Consider the following 24304-nt stretch of genomic DNA (forward strand, 5'->3'; position numbering starts at 1 on the left):
GATCATTGCTGCTTGAAGCCAGCTGACCCCAGTTAGAGAATTTTCATGTAAGGCCCTAGCAGCTTCCAGGACCACTTATCCTGAGGACCTTCTCTTCAAAATTCCCTGAAGTGGCACCAGCTAACCCAAAACGTGGCAGTTGGAGCAAGAAACACAATTTGGGAGCCACCTTTCCTTTGAGCTGAAGCAGTTACTTCAGGAAGCTGAGGAGTTTATCCTGGGGCAACCCACCACTGTGTATGTCTCTCACCATGTCCTTTCTTTACTGGAACAAAAAGGGAGCTATTGGCTGACTTCTGGGAAAATGGGAAAGCACCAAGAAATTCTTTTGGACAATCCCAATGTAGGGCTTCAGGTCACTTCAGTCATAAATCCAGCCCCACTGTCTCAGTTAATGCTGCACAATCCCCAGAGCATGACTGCCTACGTGTCATTCAGCTAGTATATTCCAAAAGACCACACTTATCAGACCTTTTCACCAATGGAAACAGCTTAATGGATCAAGGTAGGCAGTGCACCGGGTATGTGGTGGTAATCTTTAAAAAGACTGTTGGGGCAAAAGCCCTGTGCCGGGGAGCTCAGCTCAGAAGGCAGAAGTCATTCCTCTGACAAGAGCCCTACTACTCACTGAAGGCAAGCAAGTAAATACATACACAGACTCCCTCTGTGCCTTCTCTGTGGTGCATGCTCACAGAGCAATCTGGAAAGAAATCCTCATTTCAAACAATGAAGACTTAAAACATGCTTCTGAAATCCTGTCACTCTTTGATGCAGTCCATAAACCCCCACAAGTGGCCATAATGCACTTCCCGGGCCACCAAAAGGGCAAGGCTCATTTAATAAAAGGCAACTTGTTATCTGACCAAGCTATAAAGAAAGTAGCCAAGGTGGGGATGGTCAAGCCATGACTTCTCCCACAGACTGACCTGTCAAAATAGCAGCCTGTGTATCCAGAAAAGGGAAGGAGAGGGTCAAAGAGTGGAGATTCACTCTTCATCACATCTCTCCTGGTTGGGACTGTCATGCACACAGGAATGTTTTGCTTCCCAAGGCCCTCTTGGACACTGTGCTGCAGCACATTCCTAACGGTACCCTTTCTAGGAGAGATGTCACCTTAGATGACATCTAAGAGAGATGTGGACACAAAAGTATGTACTGGGGCCTAACCTACAAAGGACCATCCAACACGTCACTCAAAATTATAGAATTTGTGCTAAAAATAACCCAAAGACTGCTGTCAGACCTCCCCAGATGGGGACCCAACACAGAGGAGCCTGTGCACCAAGGACTGGCATATAGACTTTACTGAAATGCCTCGAGCCACAGGAAACTTCAGATACCTGCTAGCATTTGTGGACACTTTTTCAGGATAGGTAGAAGCATATCCCACCAGGTCAGGAAAAGCTTCCGAAGGTGTTAAAGTCCTCCTTAAGGAAATTATCCCCCAATTTGGACTGCCTAACTCCCATCAAAGAGGTGATGGGCCTGTGTTTGTTTCTAGAATAACCCAACAAGTGTCTAAAGTACTGCAAATTAATAGAAAGCTACATTCATCCTGGAGACCACAATTAACAGGAAAAACTGAGAAAATGAATTATACATTAAAAAGGAGCATTGCTAAAATATGTCAAGAGAGGAATTTAACTTGGGATAAGGCCTTGCCAGTTGCCTTGCTATGGATCAGTGTGGCTCCCAGAAGCAGGCTTAAATTAAGCTCCTTTGAAATATTGTATGGTAGGCCATTCCAGGTGTCTGCCTTGGGGGGAGAATATATAAATGCTCTGAACAATCTAACAGTTGCCAATTATGTTAAACTCTGGACACTATACTAACCTCTGTTTGTGAGTTTGTTTCCAGTAGGTCTGCTTATCCAACTGAGTTAGTCTTATATTCTTTCTGGTCTGGAGACTGAATCCTCCTTAAAACCTATTGAAAACAAGGGCCTGAACACCAGCTGACTGCAAGGTGGGTAGGACCACACGTGGTATTACTCATCACACATTCACCCATCAAGCTAGCTAGAGTAAAGCCATGGATTCATCACACTTGGGTTAAAGTAGCCCCACTGACATCAGAAAATGACCCAACTCCTGAGAGGCCTAGAGAGCAATAGATTTGTGAATTCTTAGAAGGGTTAAGATTTCTCTTCAAAAAGAGTAAAATTTCAACACAGAGGAGATGTGATGAGATTCAGATTTCATCACAGAAGGAATTTCATTAGGTTCAAATAGTTGTAAATAAAGACAGAGAAGTGTACTGCTTACTAAAAATTTTAGGAATATTCCAGACCACAAGCCAATCACTTCCATTTCATGATCACACCCTCATCACCTCTGTTCAGTGGGAAGTAACCAGAAAGATCATCACCCATTTTCCTACAAGACTGTGGAATGAACATTGACGGTGGGGAATTATAATAGGGGTGGGGTAGGCACTACCTCTAGCAGCCCCTCTTGGCCATTGGTCAGCACCACAGTGGGCCTCTCCCCCTATTCTGTATAAAGGGATCCTGGAATTTGGCTGAGAAAAGATGGGGCTCTTTTATTTATTTATTTGAGATGCTAATCTGCCATCATCTCAGTCTGCTAGCTTTCCGATTAAAGTCACTATTCTTTGCCCCAACAACTTGTCTCCCGATTTATTGGCCTGTCATGCGGTGAGCAGAGAGAGCTTGGACTTGGTAAGAAAAACTTGATCCAACAGTATGAATGAATAAAATGAGTAGTGAATAAAGAATAATGAATAAAAGGAAAAAGAGACAGCAAAGGTGAAGAAATTCAAATGAACTAAACATGCACAATAAGTATATTTACTCTCAAAAGTAAATCCAGACCTTCTAGAAAAGTGGTTTCATACCAATTTCAACAGAACAATCTATCGGAGAAGAGAATCAAAATCAGAATTCATAGAATGAAAAGTATAGGAATGTGACAGAGAGAAGAAATAGAAGATGCTGGTTCATTGGAAATGCAGAGAAAGGATGTGTTTCTCATTGAAGTAGAGATGGGATGTGACTGGACCTTCATTGAGGAAGGAAAAAAAATGCCAGAACTAAATAGGCCTGGTAGTTCAAGGCTATCAAATACTAACCCTGGGATGAAAGAATATATGTTGGTGTTGGTAGCTTGGTGGAACTTAGAGGCAGCTATAATAAACCAAAGGAGAGCTAGTATTGCTCTCTTTCTCAAGCATGTGCCCAGGATTGTTACCTAGTCAAGCTGATTCCCATAGAGACAATTGGGACATATCTTTAGGGTAATAACATTATTGGAAGGAAACAAATATTTGAGAACATGAGGTATTTTAAATTGATTCCCTTTGGGAGAAAGAGGAAAATATGGGAGATATTAGTGAATGAAAATTTCTAAACCATGACTTAAAACAATGAAATTAAAGAGCCATGTCTAAGATGGGATTGTATCTTTCCAAGAAGTGTAAGACTGTTTGTCTATAAACTACTTAATGTAATTATGAAGAAAAGTTAGAAATAAACCTATAGCAATAACAATTAGAGTAAAAGATGGTAGTTCTAACATGGAAACTCCAAGACATTTTTCTGCTGTGCCCTCTTCTTAGGAAAGCAATTTTCCCCAGTTTGTTGGTGTCAAGAAAAGATCTTTCTTCTCTAGATCCAAATGGCTGGAGCAAGTGAGCTTGTAACACCAAAGAACATAAGTTATAGGCCATTATAAGGCAATTAGATATGGGAGATACAGCAGGGGTACCAAGACTGAGTTTGGGGATTGGACACTTGATCTGGAAGGTCATGTCCATTGCAGATAACATCACCATTTTTTACCTTGTGCACATACAACCAACAAATGCTAGGGTGCAGAAGCTGGAGAATGGTACAGACGAACCTCAAAATCAAAGAAGCATGGAGAGATAGCAATTCCTAGGTGTCAGATGTTAGTTGAGTTACTTGTGGAGCTCAGCTATCCTCCATGGTCACATATTCTATAACATACTCCTATATTCTGTCATTATACTATGCTATGCTAAGTCACTTCAGTCGTGTCCGACTCTGTGTGACCCCATAGACAGCAGCCCACCAGGCTCCCCAGTCCCTGGGATTCTCCAGGCAAGAACACTGGAGTGGGCTGCCATTTCCTTCTCCAATGCAGGAAAGTGAAAAGTGAAAGTGAAGTCACTCAGTCGTGTCCAACTCTTAGCGACCCCATGGACTGCAGCCTAGCAGGCTCCTCCGTCCATGGGATTTTCCAAGCAAGAGTACTGGAGTGGGGTGCCATTGCCTTCTCCAATTCTGTCATTAAAGCCCCCATATTTAGTTTAATTTGAGTAGGTACCTAATTCTTACAAGCAAACAATTCTTATCTAAATTATGCAGAAAAAAGCATGACTATGAGTGTGTTACAAATCATTTCAATAAAAATAATAGAGAATTGTGTCCTAAACAAGTCTCACAGTCTCATACACCAGGTGTTTTACATACTAACATAGAATATGGGTTATAAAGGAGATACATTTGATATTGTAGCATGGCATGGTAAATATACTTTCACAGGAAGCACTTGATGGGATAGAATAAGAAAGACTTATGACGTAGTTTCAAATATTCAGACATTTACTGAGGGTCTCATCCAGCTAAAGTTAATTCTTGGTTAACTTTTAGTTTAATACACAGACAATTTCATCTCCCAAAGAGCAGATGAAATGCCTAGAGGAATTTCAACTCTGAGCCAAAACTAGCCAGAAAGGAGGAGTGTGTTGGTGAAAGGAAAGTAATGGTGTCCCAGGAGAAAACTTCTCTGGACGACCATCAGGAAAACAGAAGTTGAATATAGCCTAAGATTAGAAAGCCTGGGATTGAGGTACAGAAGAAAATATGATTCACGGCAGAAGATTCTTTAAGGGGATATAGTTTAAGGGGTTAAGAAGTTATCAAAAATGAAATTCTGACTATGTGGTTTCTCTATGAGAAAGAAATGGAAAAGCAATGTAATTATACAGTTTTCCCACAAGGTTATATATAACAGTTGCATACAAAGCATAAGAGAAAAAGACCAATGAAAAAAGAATAAAAGAATGGCATCAATCTATATAAAGAATTACATGAAAGAAAAAAGGCTACTTGTTGCAAAAAATGCTAAGGTTAACAAAAAAAGTTTTATGCTTATATTTTATCAGGATACACTGGAACAAATAGTAGTTTATGAATACCAAAAAAAAAAAAAAAAACCAAACCCTTTGTCTCTTTTATTTCTGTCTTTTCAGTAAAGGTGAATGGTATTTAAACTGAGAAGGTATGGGAAAAAATGGACAGGGATGACTAAATCAAGACCTCTGCAAAGTAATTTTAAGAAAGTACATTTTAAGAAAGTTTCCCTACCTTGAGTTCACGTTTTCAGGCCCAATAAATTACAGCTGAAAACTACTAAAAAAACAGAGATCTTTGCAGAAACATGGAGGACAGGTAAATATCATTTTAATTTCCAAAACTGGATGGAAGGTATGGTCTGAAATTTAATCACCAGAATGACCCTGCAGTGAATCTTTAAAGGGCCAGATTGTAAGCACTTAGAAAATGATCAGTTAGACAATCTGCCGGTGTGAGAATGAACCAAGCCCTCTAAGAGTCAGGCATCTTTGACTACCTCATTTCCATTTGGACAAGAGTTACAGGTGGATCAGTGGTAAAGAATCTGCCTACCAATGAAGGAGATGTGAGTTCGATCTCTGGATGGGGAAGACCACTGAACAAGGAAATGGCAACCTACTTCAAGTAGTCTTGCCTAGGAAATCCCATGGACAGAGGAGCCTGGCCGGTTATAATCCATGGGGTCACAAAGAGTAGGACACGACTTAGTGACTAAACAGCAGCAACAGCAAAATTGTAGTAGGTAGGAAATCCTTGAATAGCAACAAAATAGATATCTCTCAATACCCTGCGGTCAAGATGAAAACATTGGGTGAATGTGAATACAGACTGATGAATTTATACATTATTCAAAGTGTAGTCAAGGTGAATTTATGTCCATTTAAAAGGAGGTTCTTGGTGTCATACCAAAGAGCCTGAGCACTTTTTCCAATTTAATCCATCAAACATAGTCTGTACCAAACACTGTGATGAGCAAAAGGAACAACAAGGAACAAGACAGACAGTTTCTGCCCTTAAGGATCTTAAATCTGAGTCTGTCAGGTCTGTTCCATAAACATTTTTAGATGACTTTGGTGAATATCCAGAAAACACGTTAATTACATTTTTATATGACAAGTAGGTAAAAAAAAATAGTAGATCCTGCAGATGATGACATTTATTCCCAAGGCTGGTGTAATAGATTAAATTAAATAATACTGAATATAATAAAGATAAATATGTCTCTTCCCTTGAATCCAAAATTAACAACGACAAAAACCCACAATGACATCATAGAGGTAACAGGTTGAAGGAACATATAATTTAACAGCAGATGACAGAAAATGATTCACAGACTTTGGCAGAAAACACAATATGACTATGCAGTGTGACTGGCTGGAAAAGGAAAAAAAGAAGATACTATAATACTGAGAAGTATGCATCGAACATATATTAGAAAGAGTAAGTAAATAGACAGTGGCCCAGGTATCATCTTTATGAGATATACACAAACAGTGAAGGATGTGTAGAAGAATTGGGCCAGAATAAAGACGGCTTCTGTGACAGAAGGAAACAGAAATGTCTATCCCCAAAAAGGGTCACTGGGAACAGGATACAAACCTTCAAATATATAAAAGACTATTCTGTGGAGGAGGGTCTATACTTGTTCTGTATGACATCTAGAGGCTGAGGTAGGATAAAGCAATGAAAACTAGAGTGAACCACATTCAGCTCAAATGAAGTACAAACCATGTTGTCCAAACATTTACCCATAGCCAGTGAACTCTATGGGGTCTACCGTACAAGGCTTCTCTCTAGCCACTGTCCCACTGCTCTCCCACCCACTCATTACAGGTCACCTACTGTCATCCTTCCTGTTCCTCAAACTCACCAACCCGACCTCAGCCTCGTGTTCTTGCTAGTCCTGCTGTCTGAAAAGCTTTCCCCCAGATGTGTACATGGTTGGCCTTTTATCATTAAGGCCCTTAGCATTAAGGTAAATTCTGATGAGAAGGCTTTTCTGGCACCCTATCTAAGTTAGCATCTCCAGTCACTTTGCAATGCAACACTATTTTATTTTAGCATTCATCCCTATATGATATTATCTTCATGGTGGTACATGGACTTTTGCTTCCTATTCACTGTTGAATTCCCAGCCCCTTGTACAATGCCTGGAACATTGGGTGCTCAGTGAATATTGGTTGAATGTATGAATGAATGTAAAGTTGATGAGATCTGCCAGAATATATGTTTGAGTGAAGAGCAAAAGCTCATTGGGAAGGCTATAGTAGGGGAGATTAGCACACAGACTAAAAAGTATAACTGGGTGGTCTTAAAGACCTTTTCAATGCTGAAGTTCTATAATTAATCCCTAATTTATGGAATGCATTATAATTTCACTAGTGGTTTGAGAGAGATGATAAATGATAATTGTAATTGATTGGAACAGCCAAGAAGGCTTCATCAAAGATGTAATTGTTGTTGTTCAGTTCCTAAGTTGTGTCTGACTCTTTGACCCCATTGACTGCAGCATGACAGGCTTCCCTGTCTTCCTAGAGTTTGCTCAAACTCATGTCCATGGTGGAATTTAGACAGTAGGAATGGGAGGAAAGATGTTTTAGGAGAAAGAAATATCATGAACAAAGTCTCAGAGGCAGAGCTGAGTACCATATGAGTGGGAGACAACTGTAAGAAGTTAGGGTCATCTAAAGGAGAGGATGTGCTTTGGGAACTTGAGACTAGACAGATAGAGTAGGGCCACAATACAAGGTGGGACCTTAAAGCCAAACTATGAATTAAACTCTGTGGGAAAATCCTGAGTATCCTTGAGAAGATAGGTGAAGACCATGATAAAGGCAATGATTTAAGAGATGTTAATCTCTGGTAGAATCTGAGCCTTGTAATTGATTTGAACTAAATTATATCCCTTCAACTATAAAACAATTTATTATTTTCTAATCTATTCCATTTTAGGAGGCTCTAACAATAATCCTGATGTAAGATATGAGGTCCTGACCTAAGATAGTAACAAGTGAAACAAAAAGATTAATGTGAGAGACTTTTTTTAAAAAGCTATCAGGATTTCATGCCTAAATTAATAATAACTATAGTTATTTTCATAATGGAACCCAAAATATAGTAGGTGCTCAATAAATATTTGCTTATGTACCATAACAAGATTCTATTACTGAACACTGGCAAGATATCTAGAATCCTTTGTGTAACAATGGCAATGAATTTGCACATATTCTCTCATTCAGAATCCATTGTCCTGCCAGTGGCTGGGTGAGCATGGTCAGGTGAAAACGATGTCCTCTATTGTAAACTGTCCCTATGACTTATATGACTGTGACCTTATTAGAACCATGCTCCATTCAGAACAGTTGTTAAAACCTCATGTGACCAGGCCTCTGTGAGGCAGCACCATAAAGGGATCAGAAAGTTTTCTTATCCATCTTGCCAGCACTTATGCAATAAATATAGTCCTTTCCAATTAATCACTTTAAAAGCCCATCCCTTTCATCTCATTCTTCCCAGCCTTCCTGACACTTCTCTTTACAAAAGTCTTTTAGAAGCCACACACCAGCCAAACAATTAAAATAACTCATCACTGTATAGGCTTGGTTCATGCCATGTAACTCTCTGCCAGATCTCCTTAAAAGCATCAACACAACTCCCTGCTTCAGGCAGCGCTGGTTAGAGACCAAGATCTCAATTGACCCCAACACCCTTTCACTTCTTCTTCCTTGTTAACTGGCCTTTCTTCTTCTCTCTTCATTTGATTCATTTATTTATAATATTGCTTGATTTTTGTTGCTGTTTTTCCCCCACATTTTTTTGCCAAAGAAATGTCAAATGTATTTGTTATGTGAATGAATTCAGTATGCCACCCTAAAAGAGCCCAGTTGATTTTGGGAAGAGGTGTAGCACAGTGTAACAGACTCCAGGAGATAGCAGAGGACAGAGGAGCTTGGCGTGTTGCCATCCATGGGCTTGCAAAGTCAGACACGACTTACGACTGAACAACAACAACACAGGGCAACAGCTCTGGAATCACACAGCCTGGGTTTGAAAGCTGGCTCTGTTGAACTTGAGCAACTATCAGCTGTATGACCTTCTACAAATTATTTAACCTTTCTAAGCTACTTTCTTAAACTGAAAAACAAGAATGTTAATAAAAGGAATAAGATAACCTTGTAAAATACTTAGTTCTTAGCACATAAAAAATTTCCCCACCTTCCATTTAAAACTATCAGAACAATAATAAAGATTAACTACATTAATTAATCTTAATAATTCAGAGATTGAGGGAAAATCAACTGCTCTGTCTGTACCACACTCTAACAACTACTCAATCCCATGAAGAAATTGGTCTAACAGACACAGGTGTAAATACAGTAAAGGAACTGAGAATGCGATTTATTTGAATTGTTCTCTTTCTCCATGGTGATAATGTTTTCTCAGTAACAAACAGATGAATAAATAAAAGCCAGTAATTTTTTACTTTATCTCACACTTGAGGAGTCAAGAGGAAATGAATATAAGAAATACTCTCAGAGAAGAGAAAGGTGCAGGCATGAGCCTTACAAATATCCATGAGAATTTTTTGCAAGTGTTTTCAATACAAGATTAATAAGTAGACTAAAGGGCGCTGCAGCCATATTTGCAGAGCAAACAGGCATGAGGCCCTTCATGAGATCAGGGCTTTGAAGGTTTAAATTCCAATTCTGCTGCTTTCTATGCAGCTTCAACCAATTTGCTTAAGCCTTCAAAGCCTTGACTTTCTCATCTGTGAAATGGAGACAATTAAGAAAAATAATATATGTAAAGTTCTTATACAAGATAAGCATCAGTGTTTATTGAATCCTTACTCCTCTAGGGCAATGTAAACTAAATAAAATTGTTTTTATCAGGGCTATTGGGCTACATCACTCAAAGTGTACATGGTACAAAGAGGATTTTGTATCTGGATATTAGGCAGGCAGGTCTTCAACAAATATTTGATCATTTGTTTTGGCTTTAATGGAATTACTCTGCATACCCCAACAGCTAATCTCAGATCTGCTTCATAACCTTTGTAGGTAGAGAAGCTACCAGCTTCCTAGGTCTGCAGCATCCTGACCTAATCCCAAGATCCTATCTATTTCATTCACCACAATTTCTTCATTTCCTGTAGTCTCAGAATGTTTCCAGTGGCTTGGCAGAAGAGCTATCCACGGAAGACAATCTTTTTAACATATTTGGACTGTGTTAAGCTTCCACTATATTTAATTATCACTCAGTGGTCAGGAGGTATTTCAAAGAGATTGAAGGAAGAAGAATAATTTGAATGATTGTCCTGTACAATAAATTACATCAATGTCATGTATCTACAAACATCGGAAAAGGGGGCTAGCTCTCTTTCTTCCATTTTGGGTGAGAAGATTGTTATAAGCCCTAGAGACTATTGAATCTGAAAGGAGTGGGGAGCTCCCAACTTTGGGCAGGTTTGGGCTGAGTGACTCTGGGTCAGCTAAATGCCTGGATTGTGGGTTGGGAGATGGATAGGGAGGTCCTTCAGACTCAGGGGCAAAACAGGAAAATGAAAATCCTACTCTTTGGTGCATATTTTATGGAGAGAAATATACGAATCAATTTGAAATAACTATTTCATAGACTAATTTTTTGTATTCCTTTTCTGTTTTTAACATAATTTTTAAATTTTAAAATAGCTTTTTTTATTAAAAAAAGATACATGTTTACTGAAGACTATTATACAGACAAGCAAAAGGAAAATAATTCAAAGTACATCTGCGAAAAAGCAGATCAGTGGTTGCCTGGGCCTGGAGGGTGGGGGAGATAAAATTGATTAAAGTGGACATAGAGAAACTTTTTGTGGTGGTAATGATTATGAATTCTTATATATTGTCAAAATTCATCAAACTGTATACTCAACCTGGGTGTGATTTATTGTATGCAAATTATACCTAAAAAGCCAATTCATACTTTTCAAAGTACTTCTGTCATTACCCATACAAAACTGTTGTTAATATCCTTATGTACATTTTTTCAAATGATTTTTCTATGTATCTATGAATAATAGATACATATTTATACATATACATAAACATATACATGTTTGTTTATGCAAAAAAGGTATCATTTTTATCAAATATAACAGCTTTCTATCAATTTCAATTTTTTATTCTCTTACTTGGAAGTAGATTTTACCACCATAACCACAAAACATATTACATAACACAGAAGAGAGAAAATTGATTCGGAGAAAGAGAAACAGGGAAAGCTATTCTGACTTTTACAGCCTCCAGGATCTCATTATTGATGATTCAACAATCACTGTACACCTAATAGGCACTGCATAAAGGCTGGAAGCAACACCTGCCATTAGTAATGTCATGGTAACTGAGTGCTAAGAAGCCCACTGGCAGCTCCTGCCAATACCCTGACTACATCACATCTCATGACTCACTCATCTGCCTGTGAAAATGTGAGTCCACCTGTAGGTTTATGCCTGGTGTACACCCGTACAACCCTGTGCTTCTAGAGATTTACTAGACATTTTAAAAGAGGGGACAACAGAAAATGCTGACCACTTCCTCCAAAGGCAAAGCTATCATTTTCCAGAGCTAATTATAAGGCAGGTGAAACTTTACCTCTGCCCTCTTACAGTTTCCAGCCAGGACTAAGAAACTGATACAAGAGAGTTAACAGGGGGGAAATAATACAAGTTTTATGTAATATAAGTTTTACATAATAAAATTTCTAAGTTCATGGGGCCGTCACAAGAAAATGAAGACCCAAAGAAGTGGCAAAACCTAAATGCTTTTACACTAGGTTAAGCAACTAGAGGCAATTGTAGAAAAGTAACTAAAATAAACGGGGAGGCTAATGGAAGAAAGGAATCATTTTAACCAGGTCTGTTTGTACAGAATTTTCTTAGCTTCAACTCCTCACTTCAGGGATCAGAATGTTTCTTTCCTCTTGGTAGGGAGATGACATCTTTCACATGGAAGTTTTATCTCCTGCTTTTAGGAAGAAAAGGGGAGATCAGAGCACTCCTATTACACTTGCTGTTTTTCAGGTGCCTTTAGCTTAAAATAATCCTTCTGCAACAGTGGCATATTTTGGAGTAATATTCTGGTTTCCTTTATAATTCTGAACCTCCAAGAACCAATTCTCTTATCTATGTGAGAATTTGGAAATAGAGAAAGAGCTGGAAGAATTAAAGTCAAAATCATCCCAGCAGTTAAAACAGATGTCAGTGTACAGATACAATTACAGGGAAAGCAGCAGCAATTACCGCCTGGCTTCTGCCTCTGCATCTGTGGTTATCTGTGTGTGTAGGTGGGCTACTCAGTCCAAGAGAGAGAATTATACCTCCTACCAGGGGTATTAAACAAAGATTCTAACTATGAGGTAATCTGTCTCTGGGATATATGGTTCCTAAAGAACAGAAAAGGAGGCTGTTAAACTCCAGCTTACCAGAGACAAAATAATCTGGCCTCATTGACAGAAAAACAAGAACAGAACACTAGTGAGATTTCATGACTCATTTAGAGCAGTACCATATGCAAATGATGGTTTAATCAGGGCTTCCTGATGACTCAGGTGTACACACCTCCAAGATGGAAGAGTGCCTAGTGACCAAGGAGAGGCCAAGCCAAGCTGAAGGCTTGCCAGTTGTATCTCTATATCCAAGAAGTCAGACTTCTGCACCCTCAGCTCTCACCTGAACCCAGGGAAGAGACCTGGAGACAGGAAGGCCTGTATCCCTTTGGGCCAGGGCTCTGCATAAGGGCACCTGAGTGGCTGAACAAGCTGTTCCCCACGTCTGTGTCTGTACGTTGTATGGCTGGAGCTGCTCTTGAGCCCTCACTCAGCAAGTATGTACAAAGTGAGGGCAATATATGAGAAGCAGGGAGTCGGGACACACTGAAAACAGCAGAGAAGTGACTAATGACAGGGTGGAGGGCAGAAGAACTGCAAATGCACAGCTGTCTGGAGCCATTTAGCATTGGGCTAAGAGCCCTGAGGACCTCAAATATTCCTGAGGTCATGGCAGCATTGTAGCATTGGACAATGATCGATGTTCAAAGCAAGTCATCAAGATAAGGTCAAATTATATTCAGAACATTTTGTTTAAGAAGGCAAAGTAGAGCATTTGGGAAAAATCACTTTCCAAAATAAAGTTTTAAAGTTGGCATTTAAGTTCAGGTTATATCATGTTGGCTGTTAATAGCACTTCCACTTAAAATATTAAGCATAATCCCCAAAAAAGAATAAAATACTTAAAAATAAACCTACCTAAGGAGGCAAAAGACCTGTACTCAGAAAACTGTAAGATACTGATGAAAGAAATCAAAGATGACACAAACAGATGGAGAGGTATACCATATTCTTGGATTGGAAGAATCGATATTGGGGAAATGACTACAGATTTGAGGTAATCTACAAATTTAAATGTAATCCCTATCAAATTACCAAAGAATTAGAATAAATTTATAATTTGTATGCAAACACAAAAGTATAAGAGCCAGGACATGGAAGCAACCTAAATGTCCATCAATGAGGAATGGATAAAGATGTGGTACATATATACAATGGAAAATTACTCAGCCAAAAAAAGAAAAAAATAATGCCATTTACAGCAATGTGCATGGACCTAGAGATTGTCATACTGAGTGAAATGTCAGATACAGACAAATATCACATGACATAGTTTATATGTGGAATTTTTTTTTAATTGGCAATTTTTAAAAAAATGAACTTATTTACGAAACAAAAGTAGAGTCACAGCTGTATTAGAAAACAATCTTACACTCCCAGGGGATAAGGGGTGAGGGGAGAGGGATAAACTGGGGAATTAAGACATATGCATACTACTATATATAAAATAGATACCTAATAAAAATCTACTGTATGTCATAGGGAACTCTACTCAATACTCTGTAATGGCCTATACGAGGAAAAGAATCTAAAAAAAAAAAGAGTAGATATATGTAGATGTATAACTGATTCACTTTGCTGTACAGTTGAAGGTAACACAACACTGCAAATCAAATATATACCAATAAAAAATCTTTAAATATACATATTAGGTATATTCAATATTGCTATGCTAAAATCCCACCCAGAGAATTGACTTTTATCTATGTAGTCTTACTGATATATAAATATATATATACAGACATTAGACACCTATTTTTAAATCAAATAAAGTCTTGCCATTTCTTCCAGGAACTGATGCCATTAATTACTTCCACCTCCTTGATCTCTACTAGATCTTTCTCTCCAACATATAAGCATGTTCAAGTCTCTCCTAAACAAAACAAAATAAGAAAGTCTGCCTAGGTCCTACTGCACCCCACCCCCTCCCAGCACTGACCTATGCCTTTCCTTTCCTTCATAATCAAACTTTCAAGAATAGCTCTGAATCTTGTGGCCACTTCTCTAAGAAACTCTTTGCCATTTTCCAGTGCTTAATTTTTATTAAGTTTCAATCTTATCTTCTGCATATTTGCATTTGCACAGTTGACTGCACCCCCGTTCTTAAGCCACGCTTTCCTCCAGACCCCTGTGATACTTCTTTGCTATATTTTCTTCCTACCTCTGTCTTACCAGGTCCCCTTTCAACTTTACCTTTCCTGTCTGAATCCTCAGAGTCAGCATTTCTTAGGGTCCTATCTCTGGATATCGTCTCATTGGAAACATCCTCCCTGGGCAATCTCTCCCACTCTTTCTTTGATGACACTTTCATCTATATTTCTGCAAAGTTCTTACTTGTGTCCATTATTTGCATGTGACTGTGTAAACCAAAGTGAGTGACCACCTCCACCTGGATGGCACTTAAAATGTCCCGTATTCAAGTCTTGCTCTTCAGACCTCCTCTTCCTTAGGTTTTCCCTACCTAAGAACCACTCATCAATAACCCAAATTTGGAGACACTATAGATTCTTCCCTTTCTTTCATTCACTCATCCAAACAACCACCATCTCCTCTTGATTCTGCTTCTTTAGTATCTCTCACCTCCTTTAGTATCTCTCAAAGCCAGCCTCCTGCCTGGCTCCTGTGTGCTGCTTTAGTTGCATGTTGGATCAAGGTAAGTCCTCAGTTCTCACCTTAATACTTCAGTTATTGTTTCCTGAACTTTCTGCTGGTAATCTTTGACTCTTCTTTGGAATTTTGTATTTGCTAATCTAGGTTTCTTCTCGCTCACAATCCAGGACATGAGGCTCCTGTCTGGTTACACAGTCCAAAGATCATTCTTCCTTTTATCTTACCACCACCTTCATAAGGTGGAGAGAAACAGGATAAATGCTCTTGATTGAGGATACTCCCCCATAAACCATAGATCAGTCATACATGATTGTCATTCTGCATTGATGGTGCCTTTGTTGGCCTCCCATTATGCTCTGAATTGTTTTATAGTTCCTGACTGCTGATTTCAATATCTGGATAATCAATGGGTCCACTTCTACGATCTACCTTTTCTATTGATTATTAGCCACATTTTATTGCCTTATTGAATGTCCATTATTTTTATATTATATGCCAGACATTAGGCATAAAGATGTCATAAACATTCCAAATGTTCCCTTCTACCAAAGAGAGCTCACCCTTTCCTCTGTTAGGCTAAGAGGATAAGGAGTTGGTCACTTTCATTACATGAGAATATGATGTGCATTGGGCCTGATTATAGTTTTATAAAGACTTGGTCTACCTTGGATCTGACACTGTTTTGAGCATATGGCTCTCCTGGGCTTGTGATTGTGAGCCTAAGAGTCTTCAGCAACTTAGCCCTGGAAGACTACAAGAGTTCTAGATCTGCCCTTCAGAAATTCTAGCCCAGCTCTTCAGCCTCCTGTTCCACAGCACTTTAAGTCAATATCTTGAGGAGATACTAGAGGCAAAGTCTTCCTCAGAGGGCTTTTGTTTCCTAAGCATTTAAAGACTAAAGGAGGTAGATTTCATTTTGTCTTTTGAAATTTTTTCCCCTAGATGTGTAGCCTCCTGTGCAGTACCTGAATTCAGCAAACTTGTTATGGGGGATCTCTGCCATACGTTTGAGTCTTCTTTTTCCTATTTTTCCCATCACTGAATTATACTTGCTAAGAACTTCACTGGTTTTTCTTTGCCCCAGCAGAGGTTTTCTGCCTGAACAAATCCTTTGACCACACTCAGAATCAGCAAGTGTCTTTGGGAACAAATAACAGACAGTGTCAATTCACTTTAGAAAGCACTCTACTCTCTCTCTGTTTATCTAATCCTTAGATTATCTAATCCTTACTGCTTCCATAGCAACTGGTTGCGTTTAAAATACAATTTTTGTCACTTATCCAGGTTAACCTAGTTGTTGTACTCAGAGGAGTGTTGGCTTGCCATGGTGAACTATATCTTACCCAGAAGAGAAAATCTCACATGAGACTGTTTGATCCCTATCTCAATATTTTGTGCACAATACACAGTAATGTGCCATGAATTTTTAATTCATGAACAAAGAAATCATCTCAGTTCTCTTAGCATCATTTTCTCCTAGTGAGATAGTAATATTTTACATGAATTTAATGCTTAATGGTATATAAAATATTTTCAATTCAGGAAATAATTCATTTAATTCTTATAATACATCTTCAGTAGGAGTTATAATAATGATTGGTAAGATTAAAAATGGCTACTATTTACTGAGTACTTATTCTGTGCCTGCTGCTGCTGCTGCTAAGTCGCTTCAGTCGTGTCCAACTCTGTGCGACCCCATAGACGGCAGCCTACCAGGCTCCCCCATCCCTGGGATTCTCCAGGCAAGAACACTGGAGTGGGTTGCCATTTCCTTCTCCAATGCATGAAAATGAAAAGTGAAAGTGAAGTCGCTCAGTCATGTCTGACTCTTAGCGATCCCATGGACTGCAGCCCACCAGTGTTATGCTAAGTACTTTACATACATTATCTTATTTAATTCCTGCAATAAAGTTGGGATATAGTTCTCTCCCTTCTTCCATGAGAAAATTGAGGCTAGAAAATGCTAAGCGACTTGTCTAAGTGCTCAGCAGAATTGTTGGGATTCAAATACAGTATGTCTGGTTCCCAGTCCAGGAAAATTTTCACGCATTTCAGCTTTTTATCTGAGATGACATCAGTTTTCCTACTAGGTTCAATTAAAATACCTGAAATTCTTCAATCTATAACCTTTCCTAAGCACTGTGCTGTGCTTAATCACTCGGTTGTGTCCGACTCTTTGCAACCCCATGGACTGTAGCATGCCATGCTTCTCTGTCCATGGGGATTCTCCAGGCAAGAATACTGAAGTGGGTTGCCGTGTCCTCCTCCAGGGGATCTTCAGAACCCAGGAATTGAACCCAGGTCTCCTGCATTGCAGGCAGATTCTTTACTGTCTGAGCCACCAGGGAAGCTGAATAATAATGGAGTGGGTAGCCTATCCCTTCCCCAGCAGATCTTCCTGACCCAGGAATCGAACCAGGGTTTCCTGCGTTGCAGGAGGATTCTTTACCAGCTGAGCTACCAGGGAAGCCCTTCCTAAGACTAGATAAACACAAAATATAATTGTGAATGAACTGTCCCAAGATTATACCAAAAACATTTAGAAGTAGGGTAAGGGAATTTAGTTGCTTTCCTCTTACTAATAATGATAGTTTTACCTTATGTAGATATTTCATTGTCTGGTCTTAGTTCTGGACAGTATTAATTATTTGTAGGACAAATCCTTAATGTAGGATTAAGGATGTGTGTGTGTCTGTTTATGCAAAAGTAATGCATAAACCTAACCTCATAGGAATTAAATTTATTCTTTGACTTCATTAGCACTTCAGGTTGAATCACGGAGTTAACTAGCCACAGATCAAATTAGTTTCAACTTCATTTAAAATGGAGGAATATGTTGCTAAAACTGAAAGTTATTCCACTTGCTATCTTAAAATTCACTACGTAACAATCTTAATGTCACTTGTTAAATTATTTGTTGTCATTTGGAAAAAAAGAAAGATTTACTGAAAAAATCAGCCATTTTAGAAACTAAGTGGATAAAATGTACACTTTTCATCATACTGAGCTAGATTTCTCTTTATTAGGAATCATGTATATTTTTTAATCATTATTTGTCTCAAAATGCCTACAAAAATATTTTGATTCTGTGCTTCTATTCAGGGCACAAATAAGACAAGGAGAAAATGAACAAAAGTGGCAAAGTGTTTTATTACGTCTTATCAGGTTTATTTTGAGGCCATGGCAACCCACTCCAGGATTCTTGCCTGGAGAATCCCCACGAACAGAGGGGCCTAGTGGGCTACAGTCCATGGGATCGCCAAGAATCGGACACAACAACGACTAAGCACACATCAGGTATATTATTAAATATGGATAAATGTATATTATAAGCTTTAGTTAAAGCATCATCTGTAATTTTTTCCTTATAAAATGTGCATGGGAAATAAGAGATACAAACTTTTCATCACCAAGTAAGAATTTTAGTAAGAAAATGATTATCAATAGAGACCTAGATTTTTTATTCAGCCTGTAAGCTATTATTATTCTCAGTGAATGGAATAATTATTATAAACAATACAATATTTTCAGAAAGAACTGTCCTTACCTCCTTATCTCCTATATGTGTATAGACTTCATACTTACATATATACATATATACCCAAAAAAAGAAGTCGAGGTACAAAGAGTTAAGTTAAATGTTTTGTCCACAGTCACAGAGCAGAATCCAGATGAGAGCCTGGTCTCCTGACTCCTTTCACAGTGCTGCCACCCTTGCTTGATAGGCTTCACTCCAGCTCAGTCTGAGAAGGACACTATGTCCCACTGATATCCTTGAATCAGTTCACTCAAGCAAAAGGTCATTTTAGACAGAAAACTGGTTCGACTGATTTATTTCACCGTGTTGACCAATTTAAATAAAATGAGCAAACCAGGGTGTTTGTTTCTGTGTCACACAGACATAGCCTAAATACTCACTCAGTGCTATTACACTGGCCTCCATGACCCATTTTCGACCCTGTCCCCTTAATAAACACCTCTCTAATTAGAAAGTGACTGAAAAGCAGGACAGAGAAGATGAAAAGACAAAAGATGACACCTTCCTAAGCAAACACTATTGAATTACAAAAGCAAAAAAAAAAAAAAAAAAGCTATTTTTAAAAATTGCAACCACAAGGGAGCAAATGTATCAATCGTATCATTGTTTTTTTTTCCTCCTGGTTGCTAGGATGTGGTCTATATTAAAAGATAGCAGTTACCCTGGTGAAAAGCTTCCCAGAGCAAAGTAGCAGTGCTCCCCCTGCTGACCAAGAAGCCCAGGTTATTTTTTGTTTTGTTTTGTTTTTTGTTTTAAAACAAACAAACAAAAAATAGGGCAATTAGACATTGTTAATAAATAGCTTTAGACTTTACCTGCAAAACTGTATTCCAAAGATATTTAAATTTATTTAAAAGACACTGGTTTCCTTTCTTGTTCCATATGATGAAACATAAGGCAAATTCTGACTAGGTTCCAGGCTTCTCACATCTTCGGGCTATTTCTTTGTTTGGTCTCTTCAACTCAGATTGAACCTGGAGATTAAGACTTTTTTCACCTTTATAATTTAAACTCTTTAGTTCAATTTGAACTTTTGAAATGTCCAGGGGTAAGAAATTGCTTGTAATATTAGGTAGTGATTTTTGAAAATTACTAGTTACTTGTAACGGAGGAGAGAGGGAAAGAAAGAGAATTCTATAAAGATCCTAATTTTTTTTCAGCATGGAAATTACTGAAAGCATCTAACATTGAGCTGAAAAGTGGCAGAGATTGGGTGATCAAATTATGGAGGGGCAGGTAAGCTCCACTGAATTTGAAGGGTGTACAACCTATCCAGTTAGCTATTAATATTACCAGAGAGAGTAGAATTTAGGGGAAGGATTTGGAAATGGAGTTATAGATTTAAAAATCAACTTATATATCACAGTTAAAGTCACGTGTATCAGTGAGATCATCCACAGAGAAAATAAATAAAAAGAGAAAAGAGCTGAATATGAAAACTTGTAGAACATCACCAACATTTAAAGAATGGGCAGAAAAGGAACCATTAGTAGAAACAGAATCTTCATAGATTTTGGAGGAAAACTAAAGAAATGATTATAAGATTGACCAAAGTAGGAGAACATGTCAAGAGGGAATATATCAACAATGTCAAAATCCAGAAAGGTCAAGAAGGATGAGAAGTTAAAGAAACCATTGGCTTTGCTATTTAGAAGAACCCTGGTGACACCAAGAGAGCACAATGGTGGAGGCCAAACTCAATTTTAGTGACAGCTTAAATGGTAGATTAAAAAGTAAAAGTAATGAAAATAAACAGCACTACTGATACATCTGGCACTGAAGAAGAGAGAGAAAGACAGTGGTGTCCTGAGGAGAGAGTAGGGCAGGGGAAACTTCCTAAGACTTGATTTGAACATGTCTGAAGGTTAATGAAGAGCCAATGAAGAGAGAGAGACAGATGAGAAATGATTGGTTCAGACAGGCTAGTTGGGAGGGGAAAGGATCAAGAGCCCAGGTTGAGTCTTCAAAAAGAATAAGAGTACGCGTTCTTCTTGGACACCTGGGCGGTTAAGAAAGGATGTACACACCACTTCTAGATAGTGGTGGGGGTGGTGATTTCAGAAGAACAGCACTGAGATGAGGGCTTAAGGAGAACAGTAAAGGTTTTATGCTAGAACAGTTCTGTAGGAGGAAAGGGAAATCAAACCAACTAAAGGTTTGTAAAAGAATCCCTGGGCAGTATTGAGAGGATAGTGAGACTGGAAATGTAAACCGAAGGAGATGAGTGTTGGCACAGTCGAATGCTTTTCTACAGCAGCAACAGGTAAACCAAAGGTATAAGAAGGAAAAAAAAAATCTGTAATTGGGCTGATTAAGTGACAGATTACCAAGCAATGCAATAAGTAATATCCTGGTGAGCCTGCAGCAAAGAGTTTGGCTGTGGTGTGCAGGAAGAATGTGGAAGGAAATGAAGCCGTGGGCAAAAGGGATGGGATGGAGTGTGGAAGGTTGACAGTCTGGGAAGCTGAGATGAGATCCAGAAACCAGGGATGTCAAAAGAATTGAAAATCCCATTTAGTGGGAGACTGAACTTGGAGAGAGAGTTTGAAGGACAGAAGCTGGAGTATGGAAGGGGTTTTGAGAATTCAGAATCTCTGGGATGGAGCCATTCATTGCTGGCCTATGAATTGCTGACTGAGGCAGAATGAAATGAAGAGCCAGATGCCAAAACCCTCAGAGAATTCCTTATAATATGTGGAAAGATGAACCTGAATCAGATTATAATGACTATAAAGATGGGAATCTATAAGAGGTTCCCATTTTTTAAGCCCCTACTCTGTGCCAGGCACTCTGTGGAGGTAACTTACACATGCTATCTCATTTAATTATTTCATTGTTGCTACTCTGTGTGGAGCTACTATTGCTCCCATTTTCTAAAAGAGAAAACTGAGGCTCAGTGATATTAAGTGATTTGGCAAAAGTCATTTAGTCAGTAAATGGCAAAGATGGAACAGGAATTCTCCCGAAGCACCATACTGTGTAATTTAGTGTTGTGACCCCAGCAGCTAGCAACACCGAGCACATTTTAGGAGACAAAAACTACTGTCAAGAGAAGAAGGAAGGAAGGGAAGAAAAGAAGGAGAGGAGGGAGGGAATGGGGAAAAAGTATAGATTAATGACAAAAAAAAAAAAGAAAGACTTGAAAGCTCCCATACTTTCCTCTATATCCCATTGCCTCTGCAGAAGGGTGTGGTCTGTTGTGATGGCAAAATTTAATTACCGGGAATAAAAAACAAAGGAGCCTTCTATTTACTTCCCTCCGCTTCCCTCACCATTAAACATGGGGGTTTTATTTTTAAATCGGAAGCCTAAACTAAATTAAGTTGCCTACATCAAGCTTCCTGATTATCTTCTATCTGTCCTAAATTGTCCTGTGGGCCAAGTAAAGAAAACAATGTGTTCTCTAACATGGACTTTTCCAATATATGATCACTGCTATCAGCCTGGTGCCAAGCCTCCCTCCACTTTCATTAAAGTAATGGAAATGGGCTTAGATTTCTCTGGGGACACAGACTATTGATATGAAGGGCAATTCAACTGGATTTTGCCCGTCAAAAGCTGAAGGGAGAATGAGAATTGTTTTGTGTCTTTGCAGACGCTAGTGCTTTCTCACCACACTCACTGGAAAGGAGAACATTTTCACAAGTCTTTATTTTTGTTACAATATTTTTAAGAGTGTAATGCTGTAATAAAAGAAAACTTAGCCCTTGTATGCTGGCTCTTGGAATAGTTTCCACGACCCTTATCCATCAAAACAAGCCTCGTGACATTCACCACAGTGAAGTGTTGTTAGCCTCCAGGCAGGTTGCTGCTGCTGCTGCTGCTAAGTCACTTCAGTCGTGTCTGACTCTGTGCGACCTCATAGACAGCAGCCCACCAGGCTCCGCCATCCTTGGGATTCTCCAGGTTGGGGGCAGGTAAATAACAGCCTCAAGTTTATGAGAGCAGAGATCAGACCTCCAAAAGGCAGGAGGAAGTACACAAAATGAAGCTCTTGGGCAATCTACATCTAGCAAATCAGGCGGTTTGCAGAGGTCTCTGTGGGAGAGTGTTTCTACCGTGTCTCTGGGGGCTCTGCGGCTGTGGAGAGTGAGAAATTAGAACATGTGGGGACCCATTACACCTCCATCTAGCACAGCTCAACTCTCACTTGTTTTATATGCTGGATTTCTAAATAAGGTTTCTTTTAAGCAAAGATCATGAGTACTAAAAAAGCAAACAAACAAAACCAGAAAAGCCTAAGGTTCTTTCTAGTTCCAAAAATATACTCTGGTTATAAATCTACAGTGCAGCTACCCCAAAGGTAGAATGTTGTGATTTACTGTGGTTTGACGAGATCCATGAGGATTTATTTGTTTGCTCAAAAATTGTTCCTATAAAATTCTAGATGAAGGACTGAAGAAGGAAAGGTTAGGAGAGGTTGAGATTGCTCTCGGGAGGAAGGAGACCTCTCAAGTGACCCTGAGGCACCAGTAGCCAAGGGACATCACGGGGCCCTGAGGGGCTGCAGTGGAGAAGGGCCTCAAACAAGGCTTTGAGCACCTAGTAAAATCCATGCTTTAATAAGACTGGCCCTAAATACAGCTTCAGCAAAGAGCTTGAACGTTTTTTTCTGGTATCCAGGGAAACATAACTGAGGGAGCACAGGTGGTAATCCATCCTAGAATTGACAGGGAAATTCCTTAAAGGCATGAATACTGAGTCTGTGTCAAACAAACAAGCTTGGCTAATCAGAGGGAATCAGCAACTATGATCAGAGAAGACAAAATAAATATTTAAGAACTTTGGGCGTGGGCTTCCCTGGTGGCTCAATGGTAAAGAATCTGCCTGCCAGTGCAGGAGACAAGGGTTCGATCCCTAAATCAGGAAGATCTCACATACTGTAGAGCAACTAAGTCCGTGAACCACAGCTACTGATTCTGTGCTCTAGAGCCTGTGAGCAGCAACCATTAAGGCCACATACCACGGCTACTGAAGCCCACGCACCCTACAGACCGCACTCCACAAGAGAAATCCCCGCAATGAGAAGCCCGCACACTCTAACTAGAGAGTAGCCCCCATCTGTCACAACTAGAGAAAAAGCCCATGCACCAGTGAAGAACCAGCACAGCCAAAATAAAGAAATACAATTATAGAAACAACAACAACTTTGGGTATGGGTGGGAAGTGGAAGGATAAGGGACAATAGATCCTTCTCTATTCTAAGCCTGAGGAAAAAAGACAGTTAATTCTCAAATACGGGGTCAAGATAGAATATGTAACATTCTATATCTGTACATTTTATGATTAAGATTTATTTTCAGTTTATGAAAGTAATCCTTAGGGACAGAGGTAAAGTTGTTAATAGTAGAAAAGTATTAGTTGAAGATAATGCATACATTTTCTAGGCTATTTCTTTTTCTTTTTTTTCTAAGAACAATGCCAGCTTATTTTACACTGCCTCTCGAGGCAGTGAACCTGGGAAACAGCGGGCTGATCATGTAAATTGTCTCTGAGTTTAGCTTATTCAGCACACGTCTCACTCTTGCTCATGAGGTCAAAATGCAAACAAATCAAGCCTGGGAGGGAAATCCAGGCCAAGGGAAGCATCTTCTTTTTTTTTTTTTTTACTT

This window comes from Bison bison, unplaced genomic scaffold, assembly GCF_000754665.1.
Source record: "Bison bison bison isolate TAMUID 2011002044 unplaced genomic scaffold, Bison_UMD1.0 scf7180017864466, whole genome shotgun sequence".
NCBI classification, from domain to species: Eukaryota; Metazoa; Chordata; class Mammalia; order Artiodactyla; family Bovidae; genus Bison; species Bison bison.